The sequence below is a fragment of the Hippocampus guttulatus genome, chromosome 11 (assembly GCF_054856545.1).
Source record: "Hippocampus guttulatus isolate MCC_2025c chromosome 11, RoL_Hgut_1.0, whole genome shotgun sequence".
In the NCBI taxonomy this organism is placed as follows: Eukaryota; Metazoa; Chordata; class Actinopteri; order Syngnathiformes; family Syngnathidae; genus Hippocampus; species Hippocampus guttulatus.
In genome coordinates this window covers 14,740,935-14,766,812 of record NC_141271.1, presented here as the reverse complement: position 1 = coordinate 14,766,812, position 25,878 = coordinate 14,740,935, and the positions used below count along the sequence as shown (strand labels likewise).

General features: G+C 42.4%; 1 protein-coding gene across 3 annotated transcripts in view; it reads right to left on the bottom strand.

Moving 5' to 3' along the window:
• LOC147198276 (uncharacterized) overlaps positions 1-25,878 on the bottom strand; it is a 93,772-nt gene that overhangs the window by 66,092 nt on the left and 1,802 nt on the right. Inside the window, exon 1 of one of the 3 annotated variants that reach the window (XR_015102284.1) lies at positions 23,785-24,183. The exons of the other annotated variants lie outside the window; for them this stretch is intronic. The gene's annotated coding sequence lies outside the window, so the exon portion shown is untranslated. Of the gene's footprint in view, positions 1-23,784; positions 24,184-25,878 lie in introns of those variants that run through there. 3 annotated transcript variants of the gene reach the window in all.

Below are 25,878 nucleotides of genomic sequence, written 5' to 3'. Positions count from 1 at the left end.
CGGCGCCAAAATAAAAATCCATCTAGAAAAGTACTTGCATCTCTGTTTAAAACAAAACAAAACGTGTTATCGTTCCTAGTGTAGTTTTATTCTCATTCTCGTTGTCATATGCAGGGACCACCATAAATCGAGGACCATCTGAAATGACCTTGTATTCACATCACGCAGAATACACAAATACAACAACAAGTAAAATGTTTTGAGGTTTCTCCGTAAGATCACGACTAATTGTACATACAGTACTACTCCCTAAAATATTCACTGTCACTATTTTTAGGTCAATTTCATCAGGGTGAGTATGCACTGAATTAATTTTGGTTGCTGTAAAAAAAATTTTTTATTTTATTTCATTTGTTAAAAAAAAAAAAGCATAGTGTTAAAGATATTTTAATGCTTATATCTAGTAATGCTTTCGGTGCATGCTTCTGTGATTATGACATGAAATTTTCATCATGCATCCTCACTAGCGCTTAGGGCAGATCCTCAGAAGGAAAGACGACCAAGACGTGACATTCATTTCTAAACTTCAGTAAATTGAGACAGCAAAAAAAAAAAAAAAAAAAAAAAGTCTCCAAGAAGAGCTCGGTTTCCCCATTGGGACGAAAGTGCTACACTGGGAGTGGAAGGCCAATCAGAGCAAACTTGAAAGGCCAAACAATAGATTCACTTTATTCGGCATAAGCAGCGTTTTTGTTAAATTCTCCGCTGAATTTATTGGCTTTCCTTTCACTTCTCTGACATTCTTTCTGTCTGACCGTACGGGTCCTCTCCTGAGATGCCAGGCAAGGGGGCTCCAGAGAGGACTATCAGGATTAGGATAATTAATATCATCTCATTTCATTTCGCCGCCATCCTCTCTGTGGCCCGCTGCGCACACGAGGACGGGATGCCGTGGATGTTGTGGCAACGGTATTCGGTTGCCTGTCAATCTAGTGCCCCCCCCCCACCCCCACACACACTTCTCAGCAGCTGAATTGCAGTTTGAGAGACGACAGGGGAGCAGCAGCGGTGGGCGGGGGGTTTTGGTGGAGGTGGGGTACCGGGCCCGGGGGACGCCATACAATGGAGAGCGCGGCTGACCAGCGTTCAGGTGAAATTGAATTGGAAATCTTCCATGGCTGGTTAGCATAACAAAGGGCCTCGTGGCTTTAGACAAAGGCTGCTTCTCTAATGCACAAAATCAATCTCTCTATGGGCTCGCCGCATTGTTCCCGCCCGCCATACAGGTGTTCCTTCAATGGTCCTTAATCAAAAGTGTCAAAACAAAGTTAAGAGTTATCTCCGCGCCTCCGCAGCTGCTTCTGGAAGAGCCAGAGACAGTCGAAACTCGCTACATCGTGCAGCAAGCAACCGGACAAATGAGCGCCAGCAAGCGTTTTTGTAGCGGCAAGATGCCGAATGTCTTCACTTTATCCTGTGCCACAGTCAGCAGATGCCTCCCATGAAAAATGGCGACTCCGACTTCTATCACACCCAAACTTGAGAAACACGACAAGTCACAAACGAGGGTGGCTGTCTAACAACAACTTTGTGGGTTGAAACAAAAATAACATTCACGTCTTCTGCAACCGTGCAAAAGTAAAAAAGTGTTGTCATTTCATGTTTTAAATTTTTTATCAAGAATCTCTTTGAGCCTCCAGAACTGTCTTCCTACATACTTCCAGTGGATTCCATTTCCACCGCACAGTACCTATTGCGGCACTAATAACCTAAAAATAAACAGACGTGCTACCGTTAGCATTTCAGCATGGATATTGTTAGCATGCTATCATTAGCTTAACATGTTTCTGCACCTTAGCTCAGCATTCCACGACCATTTGTTTATTTTTCACCCTGAGTCTCATGTTGAATAATATATAATAATAATATGAACTCCTCACCTTTTTGCAGCTCACTATTGACAACTTTACCTCGAGTGCTACCTTGAAGCGACTTTTTTCAAGATTCAATAGCTGTTGTTGAGATGATTTTTTTTCTTTTTTTTTTGGGCTTTACTTTGAATGCAGGATACAAGCGCTGTATTTTGGCAGTGAACTCAACTCCACTCACTTCCCAATAAGCAGCGTTTTGGCAGATAGTGAACAATTCCTTTAAAAAAAACGCGGCTTCAAAGTTGTTTCTTGCCACTGGCACTTTCAGTTTACAGTCAAACTAAACAAAAACTAGGACGGATCCACATGTAATTTAAAACAACGTCACAAACGCACATCCTAACATTTAGTCAGCTATCAATGCTACAGCCAACATATAATTGGGAGACACCATATCCTGTATTTTGCTGGCGTTGGGCTGAATGCTCCCAATTGTCACAATTTGGCAAATCAGGATTCTTAGGTACTCTTTCTTTTTCACAATTCTATATTATTGGTCATCCCACAAGTGGGTGTTATTTATTACAAATTATTGACCAATCTCAAGTCTTGAAAATGACTTGCTCTCATTAGCAATACAATGCTAACGGTTGAACAAACGTGCCGTTTTGGGGAATTCCTGAAAAGTGATGATTTTCACCAAACTGTCTGAATAATGCATACAGCAAAAAACAGATGGCTGAATAAAACCTTAAATTATGAACGGTGCCAATTTTTCTGTCCAGATAAGTTGTGCGATAGCGTGGATGCAAGCCTTCGCGGCTGTCCTCTGGCACTTCGGAAAACTAGAGAGTGAGGACAAGCGAGCTCTCTCCCATTCAGTCTGCCATGTCTCATCCCTTACTTCAGTGTGCGTGGTGAACAGCTTGATGGGTAATATTAGGTAGCAGTAGCCATTCACCCTGAAGGTTGTTTAACAACGGGAATGCGCCAAGACTGGCTGCTCGCGCGACCATTTCTCAGAAGGCCAGAGACCGTGACATGTTCAAAATTGAGTCAACGGCGAATAAATAAATATAAGTATATTAAAGCATATACGGACTTGAAGGCCACAGTGTCTTCACTTGGCTTCCGGATGCAGTTGTGACACGCTGCTAATCATAAAGCAAAAATAGATTAATCCGGTCTCCGGCGTCACGTGTGTGCGTCTTACATTTAGCGACGCGTCTTTGTTCTACCTGTATCCACGCGGGATTGTTTGGAAAAGGTTGAGTAGACGCTGGCACTCTGTCTGGGATTTAACATGTAAATAATATAATAATATACATCATCTGTCGACTAATCCCAGCCCATAATAAGGAGCACGAGTGGCTTAACATCTCTACCAGACGACGATCCATCAGAATTTATTTGGCCTCGTACATTTTGGAAATCCTACGTGTGTCTCTCTCCGCTTTGTCTGTTATTTTCACACAATATTAGCCTATTTAAAGTGGTGATAGTCGCTTGGAAACAAATTGATCAACGCTCTTCAATGCCCAGTACAACTGAGAAGTGAGAAAGTCTTCTAGTTTCCCCCGTTCTGTGGGGAAAAAAAGCCATGGGACATAATTAGGCGTATGTGTGCAAATTCATTTGCAGCTTCTTTCATTTCAGCGCTATCGACGATTCCCCATATTGAACAGCGTGAGGAATATTCAACTGAATTTGCCCTTTTCTTTTCAGACGTGCAATTAAATAACTACAAACTGACATCTTAATCGAGAAATGCTGTGTTTTGGTATTTTTTTAAAACAAATGTCATGGTTAACAATAATTTTAGCAATAAATACTGATGTATTAACCACTACAGAAACTCAGCTCAACTATATTTATAGAGCACTTTAAGACAACCACCGCTGTATACAAAATGTTGCACATGGAACAAAAATAATTCATACAACAACATATAATAAATTAATAACAATGACAGCAAAAAGCACAAAAACAGTCAAACTAAAAATCAAGTCTCATGCTGAGTCAAAAGCCAAAGAATAAAAATTATTTTTCCCCGCAGTTCTCGGTACCACTAATGTGTGTTTGCGCCGGGCAGGTGCGTTGGGGCGGAAGAGCTCAGAGCGGTAAGGTGGTGCGAGGCCATTTAAAGATTTGAAAACAAGTAATAGGATTTTTAAAAGAATCCTAAACTGTATCAGGAGCTCATGAAGGGATGCCAGAGTAGGAGTTATATGCTCCCTCTTACGAGTACCAGTCAAGAGGCGAGCAGCAGCATTTTGGACCAACTAGAGACGCTTAATGGAGGATTGGCTGACTCCAGAATAAAGTGCATTACAGTAATCCAGCCGAGATGTGACGAAGACATGAATTACTGTTTCAAAGTGTTCTTGAGAAAGGAGGGACTTTAATTTAGCTAGCTGCCTAAGATGAAAGAAACTGGATTGAACAACGGCACCAATTTGTCGGTCCAAATTAAAAATCACGATCCAGTTTAAGACCCAAGTTTGAGACTTTTGGCTTAATTCCGTTCATTTAGGGCAACTGTGGCACAAACCTTATTATGACTGTACTTGAAGGCCTACTTGAATTAATCTTGAACAAACTGAAGTTGTGAGCCCCCGCCTTTATCGCTCCACTCTGCCTAAAGGTGGCAAAAGTGGTCAAACCAAAGCTAAGTTCTTTTACTCGCTACATTGTCCTCCAAAAAAAAGTAAAATCCTCCAAAGAAGTGAAAAAAATAATTAAATGCCACTCAACTTCATCAATGTTCTTGTTGAAAAAGGTAAATGTGAGACGAACAGAGCTGACATATCTCGTCCGTGACCCCGAAAGCATTCAACGGGCCACCGGTGAACTCCCTCCCCTTCATTGAGACACTTAAATATGATTTTTCTTTTATTCTGCATCAATAAAGCTTGAACTACATGCTTCTTGGCAAGGACAAAGACAAACCAAACCAAAAAAAAAACCAAAAACATCACTTTTAAGTAAAAGGATGTGTAAACCCAACCACACAACCAAGGTAGGCACTCATTGACAATGCAGTGAAAACATTTGAACTGTGAAACTTCATTTCAAAATTTCTTCTAATCCACTTTCAATCACCTTTATTACTGATTACACTGGTTAGGTATGGCAAAACATTTTGGTGCTTTTTATTTGCTGCTATACGAAAAAAATATATCACTTCATCCATTTGAGTGGAATGAGTTATTTATTTATTTTACTAGATATTTTAGTCGAGGGATTTTATTGAACAATATGCACAGTGTGCTGCGCTGCATTACATCGTACTGCTATAATGCTGCAATTTCCCCCTCTAGGGATCAATAAAGGAGTATCACATCCTGTTTTAATATGTGCCTTAAAATATCCAACATCAACTGACGATGTGATCACACTCACATAACTAGAGAGACAATAATTTGCCAAATAAAAAAAAAAGGTATTCAAAAAACAAGAGCAGTTGTAATTTGTGTCGCATATCCACGAATCACAGCGCAAAATGTTGTTTTAGAATAAATCATGTGAACTCGCTTGATGACTACTCAATTGTTGGCACCGGCCCCACTTTGTGACCATTTTAAATGTTGGGGGGGGGGGGGGGGGGGTTTCTCGATAACTCAAATGTAATGCTTCAGTTTGACTCTCCTTTATTGTCCTCAGTCCATTATGCTCAACTCAACTTCATTTATAGCGCACGTTACAGAAACCATGGCTACATACAGTACAAGGTGCTGTAAATCAAGTAAAAATCTGATCTAAAAGAAAAGACAGTTAAAACAAAGAAATAAACAGTAAAGATAATAAACCACGAAAACAATGAAGAATCCGAAATGCTAAAAATAGGCTGAATTTCCGATGGCTCTCATAGGTTACCCAGTTTTATTGATGTGGTTTAATGTTAGCCAAATGCAAACTGATTTTTTTTAATGGTATTCACGTTCACCACATAAAACTGTAATCAAATGCACACAAATATCATCGCATGATACAAAATCCAACGTTTTCAATCAACATCTCATTAAAGCGTATTACGTTTTGCGCCAAATCCGACTAAATTCTCACAAGAACAAGCTCGCCGACGATTGACGTTAATAGCGTGAAAAATGAATGAATGAAATTGACAATTCATGAAAATGTCGTCTGTGTGCCAACATCGTAATCACTATTGAATGACATCTGAGCGAACGATGCGGCGAGCGTGTTGGTTGAAGCACCCATAGGGGCCCCGTGCGATTCTTTTGATTGTTTGATTCATCATTTTTAAAAAGACGTTTGAGTAAATAATGAATAAATATGAATCCCCGGGCTGTCCAGTGTTGCTCTGAGTTGTCCGAGCAGGCCCGGTTTTCTTTCAACGCTCGGGCCCTCGGGAGAACTCGCGCAGACGAGTTGATTAAAAATCACTTAGTGGAGAAGACAAACAAAGGTGTCAGCCACTGGCTTGCCCTTGGGATCGGAAAAGGGGAAGGGGGAGCGGGAGTGGGAGTCGGAGCGGGAGCTGCGGCACTGGAGGGTGGGGGGTGCTTAAGAGTCAAAACAGAAAAGAGAAAATGTACTGGTGTTTTTTTGTTTTTTTTACTGTACGTTATTGTGTATCGCAGTGGATTTTGATGAAAAACATCTACGACCGCTTCTTACCAATTAAAGTGGTTAGCACATCGGCTTTGCGGTTCGGAGGTTTAAATGTTTGTACAAAATCTTTCTCAACACTCAAGAGAACAGAATCCCCTCAGAGTTTGGCTCTCCAACCGCAAATGCCAACAAATGATGACCGTTGCCGTTTTGTCACAACTTTGATGGGTCCGAACTGACACACAAACGTGGACACACGAACACACGCAGCTGCCAGTGACAAGGGGTTGGGGCAGCACAACGCCAACGGTCTCCTGGCCATCATCAACAGATGGTAGTTCCCGCCGGATTCGCATACACTCGAAGACCCCAACACACACACACACACACACACACACACACACACACACACACATGCATGCGTGCACGACACTTAGTGTAGATTATATGTGAGCCTCCGGGCCAGAAAAGAGTTAAAGCATTCAAAGTGCAGAGACATAACCTTGAGGTACACCTCTCAGCCAATCAGAGTGAATTACAGTGTGCCGCACGCGCAGGCTTGACATCAGTGACATGACATGGATGATAGAGTTGGCATTCATCTAGGGAACATGTTCATTACACAACAGATTCTATGAAATATCGACTGGATAAGGTGAATGCTTGAAGCAAGAGCCGCCTATGTTCGTCGCACCGTAAAGCTGCAACGTGCTCCGGAAGCAATTTGCTCAGCCGGTTCTCATGACAAATGATTGACTATGTATGGCAGAATTTTGTTTCAGATTAGAAGATAACGTTGCCAGCCAATCGCAGGGCACACAGAGACGAACAACCATCCCCGCCCACACTCACACCCCAGGACAATTTTGAGTGTTCAATCAGCCTGCCAATGCGTATTTTTTGGAAAGTGGGAGGAAACCTGAGTACCCGGTGAAAACCACGTACAGGTATATGTGGCCAAATCAAGAATCCGGTGAGTGCTTTCTTTGACTTATTCTCTCACATCTATTCGTCCGGCTGTCCCACTTGCCGAGAAACACTCTAGGATGCCTCCGATGGCCACCAATCTTTACGCCGTTGAATGTACAGCAACTGACACACACTGATGTCCATCCTCAGGTGCGTCGCATTGTTGCCAAGAATGAAGGGAAAGCGGGAAAAATAGTTTTTAATGGATTTGTATTATATACCGCACACGAAGGACAAGGCCGCGCGGGATTATCAGACACAAACAAACCTCGTCGGCGCGAAGAAGGTGAGACGCGTCCCTGATGACGGCGTCGGAGACATCGCCTATACAACACGGTACAGTTCATAAAAAGAGTAATTATGGGAAGAAGAAGAGCGGCAACAATGGATATGGAAGCCTGCTCGGACAAAGTCACCCCCCCTCAGTACCTCTCTAAAGGGGCCTTCCAGGGTCAACTGGGTGTCCGGTACATTGTGACAAGTGAAGAAAGGATGAACACAACCTTGCTTGGTGTCTCCATGCATTATACATACATGGCCTCTCAAACACACACACACACATAGGTTAGACTCCAACAGCCTCTCAGGTTAACCGCCCCCCCCCTCACCTTCCGCCACATTGTTGTGAGCTTCCGTCCTATTTCCCTGACCTGTACGTGACAAGAGGTGAGCACATCATCGTGCGTCACCCGAACACACAGAATTGGATCACCCCCTTCGACTGACCTCCAACGGAGCCACGTCTCGTCGATCGTATATGATGGGGGGGGGGGGGGGGGGGGGCAGATTTTGACCCCCGCTTGGCCCGCAAGGTCCACGCATCTGCTTCTGCGGCTGCCGAGCAACACGACAAGCAATCCGAGTCCCCCCCCCCCCCCGCCCCACCCACCGCCCCCCTGTCAAAGCGGTGATTGACACGTTCACGCCCACACCGCAGCAGGCCTGACAAATTATCCCGAAAAGTCAGACAGATCACCGTCTCGTCATCTTCCATATGGTCGCCGCGAGGCGGGACTCGCACAGAGGCTTGCAATACATTTCAAATAGCGCTAAAATCACAATACAGCAATTGTGTGCCAAAAGGCGATCCACGTAACATAATATTGATGTAACCGGAGAATGGAAAAGTGAGTAGAAAAGGTTTATTTTACTTGAACATGAGGGATGCCAAAAACATCACGAACTGAAATACCATACAGAGCTCCAGACAAACTCGGAGCACAACAGCACCCCCACCACCCAACCTGAAATTATAATGAATCGACTTGTGCAATACACTCATTTTAATTCCATTACCAACACATCAGCTCTACGTTCATAGACATTAGAAGGAAGCATGCCATGAAAAGAACACTGATCCAGCTGTGATACACGAAGGAGGCTCTGTTGTGTTACGGGGCTGCTTAGCTTACATCTGTTACGGGGTGTCTTGAATCTCTGCAGAATACAATAAATTCAAAACTATCAAGGTATTCGAGAGAGAAATGTGCTGCCCATTGTTGGAAAATGTGGCTTCGGTCGCAAGTCACGGACCTTGCACCGGGATAATGACCGAAAACGCACAGATAAGAACACCCAAGAATTCCAAAGTACGAAACACATTTCTCTCCTGGAGTGGCCTTCCGAGCCCTGGTTCAATTGTCCTATTCAACATCTGTGGAAGGAACTGAAACATACCGTCTGGAGAAAGCAGACGACTCACGAAGGGTGCACCAAAATACCTGCTGAGAGGTGCAAAAGTCTCAGTGAAAGTTAAAAACAAGGATGCAAGCTCCGCTTCCCATTGATGACATGCAAATGAGCGACGAGTCATTTTCACAAAAATGTTTTCACTTTTGTTGTGTCAAAAAAAATCTTTAAAAAAAAAAACACTTTCCAGTCATATCGCATGAAGCATTATGGTTACAATGCAAAGAAAAAAAAGTCTGAATATTAAGAGGGGAAAAAAACTCATTACGTATGTACTTGGGAATACGGTCCTCCCGAACCTTTGGTATCTAAAAACACCCACTGCCAATGTCTAGGATATGCAGATGTATTGAAGGGAACGTCACGAGCCCGGAGAAGCTTACGTCATCTAATTTCCACTGGTCTCTTACAATTGCCTCATTCATAATGAAGCCTCAAAATAATAAATGGAGATGCTAAGCTCCACCCACTTTAGATTGCGTTAAGGAATTTATTCCGTACTGTGATTTTTTTCAGCCCCTCTCTGTTGTTGGTTCTGTTCAAACACTTGAAACAAAGAATGTAGAATGCTGTTGAATATATTTCCTGCTTATTGCGATTACAATCAATTAGTGCCCCTTGACCCCCACCTCGGGAGAGTCCCTGAAGACCGTCAAGTTCCCCCGGGGAGGAACTCTTATCTCAAGATTTACGCACAGCGGAAGAGGTCTGGACTTTCCCAACATGCCAAGATCGAATTGCATGGACCTTTCTTTGTTTCTGGGATTTGCATGGAGGCGTAACTCCCCGCCTCTCATTATCATATTGTCTTGATATATTCTCATGACTGTATTTATTTTATTATCTGAAACTCTCAATCGATTCGTACACTGCAGAAAAGAAAAATAAAACCTTGGAAGGTACTGTCCATCGTCTCCAGTCTGTATTTGGATAACCAACATCCTCATCATCCGAAATTAACGAACACGAGGCCGACTCTCCTCCAACATTTGCTTCACAAATCAATGTCACCCATCAAATAAGAAGAGGCAGATTTCAATTCGACAGGATGTGGACAAATTTTCAACGCCGTTTATCCTGTACAGGGTCACGGGAGGTGCTGGGTTGAAAGGCAGACTAAAACCTGACGTGGTCGCCAGCCAGTGGCAGGGCGCATCACTTGATAACTGTCGCATGTGTAAATGTTGGACAATATTGCACACTGATATACACAAAGCTTCACCGGATGGAATGCATCTGTAGCGTTAATCCTGAAAGCATAAAGCCAAATCGTTTCCAGCCAATACTTACGAAATAAAACTAACGAATGAGATTCCACTATCGATGTGAAAGACGCAGCGTCAGAGAGCTTTTGAAAGACATAAAATACACTTTGGAGAATGAGTAGTGCAGCAAACATCACCATATCTGAAATGTGTTTGGTCACTCCGTGTGCTGTAATTAACATGTCCTCCTACCTTATCCTTACATCAAAGTCGGACTGCTGCTTTGGTCCGGTGTCTCATCGGCTCAATTTATGAGTGTGGACTCGCATTATGAACGTAACACCCACACCGCGGCCGCCTCCACCCATCAGGAATCATGAAGAATTGAGAGAAAGCAGATCCTCACTCAGGGAGTTAAGCTCATCTCCCACTTCTTGCGCATTAAAAATACTCGGCACGGTCTTTGTTTTTAATGCCACCTGCATCGCATATCTCCTCTCCAACTGTAAATCACTCCTTGTCCCCAAAATGTTCACGGCACACGTGCATGCCTGCCTGGTCTTGTGCAAATGGGAGGGTGGCGGGGGGGGGGGGGGCTGTTATTAATATAGCGATTTCACAACAGCTGCAATGCATTACGGACTTTTTTTTCTTTGCGTCTTCCTTGTTGTCCAACATGTGTCTTGTGCCCAGCAATAAATTGCACACATTACATCTCGTTGGTCCCCGTCATGAACATACCCGTGTGTTTGATAATGCTACCAAGAAAGTTAAACATATCAATATAGAGGTATATTTTTCAGCTCTTTTGCATGTTCCAAACAAAACGAATGAATTACTATCAGCCGGTAGCCACGTTTAAAATGAAAGAAGCCTTCCTTTAAGCCCCCCGGGCTGGTTCTTGCAACATGAATTCCATCCATGGTGTACGTGATGTAACCACTTAAGTGCAAAATCCTTAACGCGCAATCATTATTGACCTCCTATTGTGCTGGCTTTGCAACATAGGGCGTTGTGTTCATGAAATTGTGTCAAATGAGTGACTGGTGCACGCTGCTTATGCCGACGCCGCGTGATCACGCGTCTCCCACATATCACCCATGCATTCGCGTTTACCTGTGGCGGAGGTTGAAGTGCGCACACGTGCAAATTGCAGACGCACATGGATGGGAACGGAAAAAAAAAAAAAAAAAAAAAAAAAGAGGGACCCCCCGCTGGGAGAAAAAGAGCTACAGTACTGCCGACATCAACATTGGCCTAGATAAACACAATAAACACAAAAGAGTCGCCACATGAAAACAACCCTCCATTTCAGCATCAGTGCACTTATCTACTCATAAACATAGGGACAAATCAATTCACTGAGAAACACTCCGTCCCCCCGTCCCCCCGTCGCTCACTCATTTGAAATTACAGCTGTTGGAGCAAAGCTAGCATGATAGCATAGGTCAAATTCACTAACCTCTTATCTCCATGGCAACAGATTAGAGAAGCCCATGTTTTATTATATTCATTAGATTTTTTTGCCGAAAGAGGTGTGGTTTTGCACCAATGTTGCAATCTCCTTATGTTTTCCATTCCTACACCAAGCCCGTTCAGGCAACGATTGAAAAATGAATTCTAATCACATTTTCATTTTATGATACTTCATCTAGCGCACAACTTTTTAGTTTTTGTAGCAGCCAGTTTAGAGGGCTTTTTTTTTTCAAACCAAAGCTGTGAGTTTGCTCACAAAGTTTGCATAGAATTGTGCTTTTTTTTTTTCCATTTTCGATTTTTACAACAACCAAGGTGAGTTTTTTTCAAAACTCCTATTCCGTTTATTATATTTAGCGTCTACCAAGGCCCTCAGAGGAAAAATGTGGCTTTTCTTGACTAAAGATGCACGATTTTCTAGTACTTCTTAACTCACTTTTCATATTTTTTTATTTCTGCCATAGCCTATCTTGGGTGTATTTTTTCTCACTGCAGTTTGCCAAGCATTTTCGGCAGAGTTCATTTTGTTTTTAACCTAAACGTATGAGTGTTTGCATAAAGGAGTCTCTTTTTATGATTTCTAATTTAATTGCTTTGTTTAGTATCATTTTTAATAGGGAGATGCGATTCATGCTTCAATCATCCATTTTCTACCCCAGCCTGTTTTGGCAGTTTCTCACACACACACACGCACACACACAAACATACACACACACAAAAGCTTCGTCTCACCCTCCCCTTGAAACCTGTTCAGCCAAACTTGTTTAAAAATCCATCATTGGGAGTAATTCCTGACCAAAAGATGTGTGCTTTACTACAATATCACCCAGCGATCTTTTTGTTTTCAATTTACAATTTTTTCCATTAACCCATTGAGGTAGCGTTAAAAAAAAAAAAAAAAAACCATACATACAAACTCCTGCAAAAGGCATCACGCTTCAGATGTGCTTTTCGACAATAGCACCTATTCGTTGAACTTCTTTTGATTTTCAATTTCGACCGCAGCCCCTTTCAGGCAGCAATGAAAACCAAACATTGACCAATTCATGTTTTTTCCACCAGAAAATGCATTGTTTACACTGGAATGAATGCATGTAAATGTAAACATGTACTTTGATCGTATATGCATGTGGTATCGCCGCAAAAAAAAAAAAAAAAGCAAGGAGGTCACAACTTCCCTTTCACCATGACCTGTATAATCAGTGTCCCATTAGCAACACAACAAATCAAACGCTGCCAGTCTCCGTCGCCTGGCCTCAAACACGCACACACGCTTACCGTGCACGCCGCATGTCCTCCATCACGCTCCCAGCTGGCCGCCGCACACGGTGTCAAACAGATGCTAATTAATATGATAACTAATACCCATTACACAACACGCGGGTCTCCAAAAGCGCTAATTTAATTTCCTCTTATTTAAAAGCGGAGAGGTGAGATGAATTAGAAGGAGAGGGGGGGGGGGGGGGAGACGCATCTTCCTATTTGTTTCACAGCCAACAAGGTGAACATGTGAGTAGGTGGTATGATTTAAATATCGTATCATACGACAATGAACAAATACGGTAGTAGGTGGGATAAAACCAAAACAAATAGATTGATTCAAGATGGAAAACCTACACAATGTCTGAGGTAAATTAATACAATTAGTGTGGGGTTTTATTTTTTTGTGATGCAAATATAAAACATGTCTTATTGGTTTTAGCACAGTTGTGAATACATGAGTATAGCATTATGCTATATATTAGGTGGTTTCAAACTGCACTGCTTCATCCTGACAATATTTTGTACCCCTTGCGTTTTAAAGAAATCTAGTAACGGCTCCAAGAATAAGCCAGGCAGTTCTGAACGATCATAAACATTAAGTGCGTAGCTCCCCGAAAAATGTCAACGTCATTGCTTTTTTTTTTTTAATGTGCTTTTTGTAAGAAATAAATAAATTGTAGGCTATTCAATACACATTGATGGCCATTATGATGTGGGTGTCATGGGAACAATTGAGAGTTGAAACCTCAAAACACTCTCATCATTCTGATCATTTGAAAAGATTTGTTTACATATCATTTGGGCTGTTATTCACTCAGGAAAAAAAAATGCGCAGTCTCTTTTTTGCCATAACAGAAAAGCGACTCAACCATAAATCAATCACCTTTTCACGATAGCTTAGTGACTAATAGCACAACTTTTTCTTCCTTTATTATAACTGATAAGCTACAACATGATTAAGCATAATATTTTTTTTAAAAATGAAAAGAACAGAATCAACATTAATCCAACTCTTGTATCGGGATCTGTTGGTGGAGGGAGGGCCTAGGGGCAGCAAACCTCCATGGAATGGAGGGGGGGGGGGGGGGGGGGAAACAAGAGAATAGACGAGAGGAAGGAAGAAATGGAGTCGGAAGGGGGAAAAAAAAAAAAGGAGGAAGGAAGGAAGTGAGAAGAGTCATAGATTTGGGTGAGGAATGGGAGGGCTTGGTTTGAAGGGAATTGGGGGAGGGCGTTTGGGGCGGGGGAGCGTGCATGCTCACATTTTTGGGCTCCAGCTGACATCGGCGGCCTCTAGTTTATGAGATGTGGTAATTAGTCAAAATGCGGCTAATCAATGACACATTCACGTTGGTTCCTGCTCTGTTGCTCCACACTAATTGGTCTATTCGGCGGCAAAGGGGGAGATGCTATTACCCCGACTGTGGCGACGGAGGGGACGAGGGCAGTGGGGTGGGGGGGGGGGGGGTTTCACATGTGTGTCAAACATGCACATACTGTACATCTGTTCAGCTCTGGAGACTGTATCAGATTGTACAAAAAAAAAAAAAGGTCAAATTGAGACAGATTGGATTTAAGGAGCAGAGGATCCGCATCAGCAATGAGGAGAGAATGCGATCCTCCGTTGGGGTGGGGGAGCGGAGGGGGTCGAATGAAGGGGGAGTACACGGAGAAGAGGCCTAAATTCAATTTAAGTTTGTTGAGTATTTAGATAATGTCTCCTAATGTAATGCCTGACTGTATTAGAGGCCACTCATCACAGTGCAGCAGCAGCGCCACCAATGTCTGAATACGGGTACTGCAGAACCACAGCCCGTGTGGCCAGAACCTTTCGCCTCAACCATATCCGATGGATTTGGGCGGGATACATAAATAAATAGATAACACTTTCTGGGGAAGCTTAGTCGTATTTGTGCAAGTATAGTAAAATGATGTTATCGTTTTACCCGTATTGACAAGCTGATTTGCATTTTGTTGCTGCCATTTTGGGAATATTTTCAAAAGTTGGCATGAAAAGTGCATCACAAAATGAATGAATGATCTTGACGTCAGCTGAGTTTAGTGGCAATTTTACATGTCTCGTTAATTTGTGCTACATCATTGAACAAACCACTTCCCAAAAATAGCAACAATTCCAATTTATTTTTATGTGTGCAATCGGTAAGATTAGACTTTGTAAAATGATTTTAAAAAAGGATGAAAATGAGTGAACATACAGAAAAGAAAAGAGATAGGACATACAAAATGAATGTACTCACGATCATCATTAAAATCCCAATTTAGAAAATGTATGACACCCACACTTTACCATACAGCAAAAGTCTTCACGGGTCATCACAGCAGTCACGTTGACGCCATCTCAAACAGTCAATAAAAAGGACACATACGCATTTTAGCGACAACCCGAATGGAAGCTTCATTCCATTTATGCTTAAGAGAGGCTTCCTCTTGTTATTGCTGTTAAAATGTAACGGGAATTCACGCTAAATAATTGCAAATGAAGCCGATAGGGATTGTTGTAAAGCGACTGAGAATCTCATATGGTCAAATTAACCGCACCCTTTACTGTACATTGTCCACTTTCACTTTCTCTCTCACACTCACACACACACACACACGTGCACACACATCGTGTACCACAATGGGCCGGGGTCATTGCAGGCCGTGGCGCTCTCAGGGTGAGTGGCGCGCTGGTTGACAGTGCTTTGCGTTGAAGAGCGGCACAAGAGGACGGTTCACTGAAACGAGTGACTGCGACTACCTAAATATTAGTCTCTCGCTCTCAACGCTTTCAGTCGGGGCATTTCGCCGGCTGTCCCGTATGTGCACGTGGACGGTAATTACGTGCGCGGGGAGAGCCTGTTTGGGGGGGTAAATAGTGCTGCAATTATTCTTTTAACCTTACTAGAGTGTCACTCGCACCAATGCTCGGCCACACTTCAGTGGAAAACTCGCCAATGTGCGAAAACCACAGCGTGGACGCTCACCTTCACGCAGCTGACGTTGCATGAGAGAGGGTTAGCGGCGAGCACCTCCGCCGGCTGTCCGTTATAGCTCAGTTGGCGTTATCGCATCATGCCGCAAGGCGTTTTTTTAATACAGTAATCCCTCGTTTATCGGGGTTAATTGGGACCAAAACCACCCGCGATAAACGAAAATCCGCGAAGTAGCAACCAATTAACATATACAGGTAAAAAATAAATAAACAGTTTTAAGTCCGCAAAAAGTCTGCAAACAGTCCGTGAGAAGCTGCAAAACAACAGCAAGTCACATACAGCAACATATACAGTACTGCACTCCATTGCTATGATTTTTTTTTTCTTTCAAGAATATGTTTGGAAAAAATCCGCGATGCACCGAATCCGCGATAAACGAACCGCAAAATAGCGAGGGGTCACTGTATTTGGATTTTCTCATGTTGTTGAATGAGGTCCCAATTAATCCAATTCAAATCCGCTTTGCAAATGATAGAATGCGATTTCCAAATCACCGTTTTCGGTGTCACGCAGGGGGAAATAAACTGTTTCATTTCGGTCGGTCGGTTGGCTTTAATATCTTTTATACTTGTCGCTGTGAACATTTGAAAGAGTGCAAATCGGTGTTGAGTATGTTAACAACTCTAACTGTAGCCAAGCTGTCTTTCATACAAATTATAAAGTATATCATAAATTTTTGCATAATACCGATTAATTTATTGATTGTATTTGTTAAAAAAATATGCCAGAAAATACTAAAAGATGGGGGGGCCTTTCCTCGTTGCTGCGGCAGTAATGATCTTTTTTTTTTTATTATTATTTTGCGGCAATTGAACAAATATTTTCTAATTTCAAGAAAACTGTACTTATTTAGATGGCAAACTTGCTAGTGTCCTGAATAGCACCTCTGCCGGTTGCAGGTGCAGCCTTTTTTTTCAGCTCAACCATTTACGCCACACTTTCCAAACCTAACCATCGCTCGCATACAAAGCGCTGTACGCGGAGTAAAAATAGACGTAGCAAAACAAAGACTGTTAAAAACAAATGAATAACCTAAAAACAGTCAATATCATAAAACACTAAAACAATGCAGAGCCTCATGTTGAGTCATTGAATAAAAATGTGTTCAACTAAACACTCTTCTGATATATTGAAAATTCATCAAATATATTCTTTTATTCCACACTTACTCCAAATATATATCATGTCAACACTGCCTTTGAATAGACTTTTTTTTTCTCCCACTACACACTGCACGCACAAACACATGGAGAAGTAGCCAAGCATCAGTTCAGGGATGTTCCTGAGTGATTTCTGCCTTTCGTCGCGTCAATGATATCATCCGGCGGTAAATAAATAAAACAGACAATCTTATAGACGACGGCGGTGGTATGAAAAGGATCATCGGCACTTCAAAATCCAAATAAAAAGCACATCACATTCAACAAGAAATACGACTGCCGTGAACATACACTCGCGCCCGCGCACGCACAAATAATGTTATCGGTTTAGATCACTAGCTCAGCAGATCTCAAACCGCATGTCACCCACGATAACTCACACCACACACACACACACACACACACACACACACACACACACACTGACGAAGGGGAGTTTGTGTGGCCCTTGTCAATAGGACGTTGAGGGTTTTGCCACTAATGACCAGTGTAGAGATAAGAGAGGAGAGGTTAATGTGTTGCTGTGGGTGATCAAGATAAAAACGATCCCTTCAAGCTCGCACACAATGGCACAGCGAGGGGACGAGTGACGGAGAGAAAGAAAGAGAGAGAGTGTTCAAAGCCCAGGTGAGGGTTTTTTTTTAAACTACATAAAAACAAGCCATCCAACATTATTCATTCATACAGTATTTAATGTGTGTCATAATTGGATTCATTCACATGGAGTCGGGCATACAAAAAAAAAAAAAAAAAAAAAAAAAAAAAGCACTAAATGCACTAAAAAGTACAGGCAGATTTGCACTGAATGTGTTATCAGCTCGCAGCAAATATATATGACCCTGTCTGCTAAACAAAAGGCCTTCATTTGGAAGCCTCCTTTGTGAACACGTGCTCGTGTGTGTGTGTGTGTGTGTACAGCAAGCAATCACACCATTGGGTACACTGGCACAATCTCATGAGATCCAAGACAAGAGCGAGAGGTATTAACGATATGTTTACTACGGTGGCTTATTGTCGATTTAGAACTACGCTGCATCCAACAGTTCTGAATTTTATTTTAGTTTACCTTGAGAGATGATCGATTACTTTAGTTTATTGTGTGGAATCGATTGTGAAGAATACAAGCGGTAGAGAAAACGGATGGAGGGATGAGAAAACTGTAGTTGGTCGAATCCCGGTAACAAGGCCCATCGGTAGTTATCAAGTCAAAAGAGTAGAAACATGCGGTGCAGTTCTTTACTCTGGGTGGGCATAATAATCAAAGAGTTGATTGATTGGTTAAATGCACAACTTGATCGACCAAGTAGTCCAAGACACCAAAATGACTTTAAAAGAGAAGTCAAGTTGAAGATTTTCTTTCCAATAATATGTTCTATGTGGACCCGCTAGTCTAAACACAGTATTTTGGTTGATTTTGTATGTGTGGGAGATGATGCACGGTTTTGTTCATCTCAGGGGGCGGCAACTTTGCCACTTGCTGTCTTCTGAAAATGACATCACAGAGCCTAAGGGCTCAGGTTGTGACCGTCACATGACCAAACCCAGAAAACGGGTGATTGGTCACGCCCGTAGGCACTGTGATGTCATTTTCAGTTGACAGCGAGTGTCAAAATGGCTGCCCCCTAACATGGCTAAAAATCGATGGATTTTGCTGTATAGTTCATATTCTACAAATGATATATTAATCAGAATGTCATGCGAAGATGAGTGGGGGAGCATAGAAGAAAGAAAATTTGGGTTGACTTCCCCTTTAACTATACTATTTATTTAAAAGTATTTTCATATTTAGTTGTTTAAAAAAGTGCAATTGGTAAACTATTGTAAAAAAAACTAAATAAATAACCATCAAAAACAATACAGAGTAATTCATATGAAATTAAAATGAGTGGAAAACATTTTTGTCAATTCTTCCATACAAAAAAAAAAAAGCTTGGTAAAAAATACACAATGCAGAAAAAAAATGGACTGATTACAATGTACTCCCATAGTCTGTCTTCGGAATTTTGTGAGAGGCCCATCCCAATTCTACATCACTACAAACTAAATTGACAATTCAGTATAGTTAAATTAATGCTGTACCTATGTGACAGTGTCGAGCAAAAGAGCTATATTATCTTTGTCAAGTCATTTGTTGTACTGGATCTCATTCAATTGGGCAGACATACCTCATGTTGTCATGACACACACACACACACACACACACACACACACACACACACACAGTGGCATCCCTGTGAATGAAAAGTAGCATGAAATAACCTACACCCCCATTCCCTCCGTTTCCCCACCTCACCCAATTCCCCCCCCCCCACCCCCAATCCGTCAGCCCCCCCATCTGTGTGGCCAGCCTGGGTCGTCTGACATTTGGACACTTGTCAATCATCTCTTTCAATAGCCCAAACGGCAGGAAAAATGGAGTCGGGGGGTCAGAAACTCGGCATATCGCCATGGAAACAGCTGCATTGAAGTTCATAGCCTGCTGGGACTGGAGCGCTAAGTGTATGTGTGTGTGTGTGTGTGTGCGTGCATGTGTGGGAAAGTCCATTTTAGTTTGCGGTTCAAGGGTGTGTGCGTGCCTCCTCGTGTGTCCAATTGTTCACCATCAGCCAGAAGCAAATACTCCTCCCCCAAGTCTTTTTTTTTTTCCAGGCTCTTACGCCACTCACCTTGCAACCTCACATGCTGCTTCAGCCTTTTTCGCCCCCATTTCTCTTGCTCACACTTTTTATTTACACTTCCCTGCTCGACACTACAGGTCAGGGATCAAGGCCCTGCAGGAAGTACAGTGTCTCCCAAAAATGAGCACTTAACCTTGTGCTTCACCTTGCTCGCCCCCACGTGGTCTCACAGCATAATTATCGTCATCCGCTGTCATCATCTATCTGCAACAACTCTGCGATGGTTATATGGCACTGGAGAACTCCAACTGAAAGTGGATTCTGAAATTAAGATTTGTTGATAAAAAAAATATGGACAGTAGCTTTTTTTAACTGACTATTATGACACCAAACAAAGGTTTGTTTGTTTGTTTTTTTACGGCTCAGTACTTCTTAGCTGCTTTTGGCGTCTTTAGATATGACTTTAATTTGTTCCATGACCATGTTCGTTTCTCAGATCCTCTTTTCTCATTAAAATGAATGGAAAAGCCATTAATCGGGGTTCCACCAAAAAATGAATAAAAAAAAAAGAAAAACAGCAACCTATAATTTAAAAGTAAAAAAAACATACAGTAAGAAGATAATTACTTAAAATGCGGAGAAATCAAAAGTTTTGCCACATTTGACTTCAGTTTAATGGACATTGTTCTGGTGTGCACGCCTGGGAGCAGTACAATAGAGACCTATGGCTTCTCAGTAGACCGCAGTCAGTCTGTGAGTATTCCGATATTTGTCAACATGCGTCTGTGGAAACACCAAAGTCAACTCAAAATGCCCACTTGCACACGGTTACAATACATCCCGCTAGATATCCTATTGTTTAGGATACTATAAAGGGGGTCAACCGCTTACAACGCAGTTCCATTACTACAGCAACGATGCAACCTCCATTTGTAAGCAACCCTGTTGTCTATTACTAACCAAACTAAAGCCAAAGTATAGTTACAGTGCTGTGAAAAAGCATTTGCTCCCTTCCTAATTTCTGTGTCCTTTGCATATTCATCACATACAGAGGTTTCAATTCATCAAACCGATTTTAATTCATATCACACAGAGACTACCCAAGGAAATATGATATGCAGTTTCTAAATGCCAATTTAATTTATTAAAGCACAAAAAAAAAATCCCAAACTACCTGTCACTATGTGAAAAAGTAATTGCTCCCCTTTGTTAAATCATAAAGTAACTGTAACTAACGACAGTTTTGGGAAAGCGGAGTTCAATTTCGCAGGCGACACCCTAGCATCACATTTGTTGAATAAAGAAACCACAAAAATAGAGAACAACTGGTTCTCATTTTTAGATAATCAACGTTTTAAGTTTCATTTAAACCAGGGGTGTCAAACCCATTTCACATTGTGGGCCACATACGGTCTCGGTAGATGTCAAGTGGGCCGGACCATTAGCATTACACCATACTATGCTATAAATAACCAAAATATCATGTCTTTCCTTTGTTTTGGTATAAAGAAGCATTGGCACATTGATACCGTCTGCTGTGTTGGGTCTGTCTCAGTGACAGACTGAGACTGCTGTTTTCTTCTCTGAACAAAACAATGGTTGTCTTCTACTCTGATCAAAACAATGTACCCCCTAGTGGATAATCCATGAATTGCGTTTTATTAAAAACATTCATTCTGTGTCTTTAATGCATTTTTTCATTTTAAAATTATCCTGTGGGCCAGATCGAACCTCCTCGGGGGCCGGTTCCGGCCCGCGGGCCGTACGTTTGACACCACTGATTTAAACTGTGTAGAGCAACGCACTAATTTCCTCTCTAGAAACAGTGAGAATTTAGATTTCGGTCTATGAGACGAAGTGACATCACAACCGTAGTAGCCATTCTGCCGGCTAAAACAAGCCTGCTTTACGATCAGTAGGAATGGCAACTGTGTCAGGCTGTCGGCATCAAAGAGTGCAGTCATTGAGGTCTATTAGCTGGAGCACTGCCAGCGGCTAAACACTGGCAACAGGCGCCGTACAATATAGTGTCAGTGTGATTAAGTAATTTATTTAGTGCCCTTAATGAGCGATTTCAGGTCAACATTGAAGGTTATGAATTTTGTAAGATAGCGCCATCTATGGCAGTGGAGGTCAACAAACCTCAGCCAGGGTGATTCCTGCACTGTGCAAGCATACTGGGAAAACACTAACAAAGGCTGCCAAAAAAGCATTTTGAGCCTGATAAACAGCACTTGTTGGCTAGCTTTCGATCTGCTAAGTATTGTGAGTAACGTGCACTAGCATTTGCGTGCACAGATTGGGCAACTAAATTCAGCTGCTGGTGGTCGCCGATAAATATAGGGGATAATTTGTGTTCCCAGTCTGGAAAATCGCTCCGACTGAGCTCGGGGAGACAATCCGGTGACCTGTTTAGTGAACACTTATCGCGGAGAGGCTCACCGCAGCTATTGAAGCGGCTTCGGCAGTGCACAAACAGGCGAGCAGTCGCCACGATTTCCAACCCAGACGCTGACAGCATGGGAGAAATCACTTTAATGACGCGCTTGAAAATTGCTCCCAAAACGTGCCACTTTTCAAACAAATGTTGGAGGAAAATGAAAGCACAATAGCAACATGGTTTTAATATCAACCTCGAGGATGTTTGATGTTTTTTTTTATTTTTTTATATACATTATTATTATTTGATGAGGTGTCGAGGATCCGGCCTGTTGGGTGGGGTCAAGTTGAAAATATTAAAAAGCAAAAAATAGTGCTGTTGCAAGACGTGAATAAAATCATCTGCTAATAGCTATTTGATGTGGATTAACATGCTCCATTACATCCACTGCACTAAGGCTGCCAGAATCATTACACACACACACACAAAAACACACACACCACAGACCGTGCTCCCACAGATGGACAAGGCCTAACTGGAATGGCGTAATTCTAGGGGATAATTCGTGGATAATCTTTAGCTAGCAAACCCATTCGGAGCGCCGCCACCCAAGTTTGCCCACAGCCTGATTAGTGGGCGCTCAGTGCCAGCCACTTGTAGTGACCAGCACCGCCAGCAGCCACTTTGCTGCATCGCAAATAAACACAAACAAAGACCCCAATAGAAGGAGGGTGTGCATACGGGACCCGGCTGCCAATCACACCGACGCTTCACTGAAAGGCTGCAGGTTAAAAAAACACACACACACACACACACACACACGCAACTCCCAAGCCACTCTGAGGCGTTCCATTATGTGTCATTGCCATCTCGTGGAAGGAATCAGTACAATTCAGAGATGATACACACATCTTTTTACTAGAGTGTAGCTATTTACAGTAGTCACAAATCGTTAATATATTAAGAGGCATCAATTTTATGAGTTAAAAAAATAGGACGAACGGCATTTGTTGAACTCACTGTTTTCCACTGTTTGCCAAGATGGTTTTTTTGGGGTGCTGTATTATTTAAAGTTCTAACAATCTTACTGATCGAACTATATGCATCATGATTAGATCGGTTGAATTTCTACTCCAACTAAATGGAGCTTGAATCTTACCGAAGGTCAGGAATGTGTTGATAAATGCTGACATCTAGAGGGGGAAACTCAACATTACATCACCAACACGTTTACACAAACAAGCGTCTCTAAATATCTAATACAAGAAAATGGAGGGGGAAAAAAAACCTCAAACGTGAAAACTATTTTCTGTAGCTTCATTCATTTAAACGTTACACAATAATGAAATGATTCCGTTTTTAAACAGACTATAATAAATTAAAAATACCACTGTGCAAAATACACAAAAAATAACATTTCACATTTTCACACAAGCACGGGGTTGAAGGGATTTACAATAAAACACATTTATGTCGTCTCAAGTGGCATTAGATGACACGTTTGTTTTCACAGAAATACATATAAAGTTTTCTTTGGATGCCAATTGTCAAAAGGCATCAATATTTCTCCTCAAACTTGATAACACACACATGAACAAATAAAACGCTCCCTGCCGTAAGGTGCCACCCCTCGAGTACTCACCATGAGTTTCGACCTTTACTTTTACAGAGTCAAAAGTTTAAATGATGAGCTCCCCAATGAGTGCCCTGCAGATCAAACCGTGGGAAAATAAAAGATTCCTTGATGTTTCCATCCGCTCAGAAGAATCCCACAGATTTTGAGGGAGGGGAAATCCTAGTCAGAGGAAGCGTGGAGTCGACGAGCAGTCAGCAAACAGTGAGCGAGCAAATGGACGGAGCACCTGTGGTCCTCTCCCCTTCCTCCAATTGCCGCCACACTTGACCCGCTCACTCCAGATTGACTCCTTGTGTGCACACTTCATCCGCCTCGCCCTGCTTTTTTTTATTATTTATTTTTTTATCTCCCATCACCTCCTTTGCCTTCCCACCACTTTCCATCTAATGAGCTGTCAGGTTTGATGGACACAACCCCGCCATTACCAATTTTTTCCCTCATTTAGTGTCCGGTCCTCCCTTCTGCTCTCCATCCCTGCCGCCGCCACTGCCGCTTCGCCTCCTTATATATCCTCAGTCTTCCCTTTGCCTTCTCCCCATCTCCAGCAGCATGAATATATTATTATCCGCACAATGGGGCCCTGCTTATTGTTTATGAATTACCAGCCTCGCGGCCAAACAAAGCCTATTTTCATAAGAAACCTCCATTTCATTTCAGCTCCAATTAGATTGGGGGGGCCAAAGAATAGGACTCCTCAGGCCTCTCAGCCCCTAAGGATGGCAGGTCCATTCAGCTGCATTCAATGGGGCCTTATTGCTTCGCCGTACAAAAGAGCACGTGGACAAGCTTTCAGACGGAAAGAGCCACCCCAAAAATGACTGGGGGAGAGTACTGTACAATAACAAATCTTTAAAGAAAAGGACACTGAGTGCTTATCCTCCCATCCCATCAATTCATCCCTCGCTCACGGCTTTCTTCTCCTCCGCCGCCGCTGCCACCGCTAGATTGTGGACATTAATGACAGACAGTTGAAAGAGAGAAAGGCAGAGGGGAGAAAGAGGAGAAGAAAAGAGCTCAGTTTTCCACAATGCACGTCAAGTCTAAATGATCGCTGGCCGCTGAATAGCAGGAAGTGAGTCTCCTGTATGTACAAGAGCGCGCGTGTGTGTGTGTGTGTGTGTGTGGGCGCGCGCGCTTGATTGATTCCATGCATTCAAAAGAGAAAGAAAGAGGGAACACACCAGAAGAAGAACACCTTATAGAAGCCACAATGGCAGAATCTTCTGAGTTGAATTGTTGGGCAAGCTGTCACTCTGTTCTGTGTGTGTGCGCGCGCGCGTGTGTCTGAAGTGGGTCGGAACGGTGAGACTAATCTACCAGTTTTCCGACTCACTCTACAGGTTTGTCAAGAACCCTCTTGTCAAGTTGCACTAGTAGAGTGAGGCCATAGATGCATTTCCAGCAAAAGGTTATCGGAGATTTTAGAGTTCTTGTTACTTGGTGAGCCGGGAACTAAAAGTACTACTGCAGAAAGTACAATTCTACCCAGTGAGCACTTTCTTCTTTTGACCTCCATAACTAAAAATAGACAATCAAAAATGCATGTCAAGCTCACTCGGACCACGAGTTCATACATACGTTTCAAGGCCACTCCTGTTGCATTCGAAAATGACAGGGGATTACTTCAATTTCATGGAGAGAATAGTCTGAGGTTGAAGGAGTTCTTACACATTCGCCAAGCCCCCCCCCTCAAAGAATTTTAAGAGTGGCTGAGTTCATGCATACACTTTTTGTGGCCCTTCAGTGATTGCACTGCAGGAACAGCATTTAGAACCGATTTACTTTACAGGAACACTGCATATTAAAGGAGAAGTCAACCCCCCAAAATTTTCTTTGCAGTAATATTTTCTATGCACCTCCACTAGTCAAAACAATGAGTTATGGTTAATATTGCGTTTGTGGAATATGAGTTAAACAGCAAACTCCACCTGATACTCAGGAGGCAGCAAATTTGCCATTATCTGTCGATTGAAAATCACATCACAGTTGCTCAGGGCTCAGGTAACAAACCAACCACGGCTCGACTGTTTTCTGAAGGTGAGCCGTGAGTTTTCAAAATCATTCAGCCGTATTTGAAACTGTGGTAAGAGTGCAACGCAC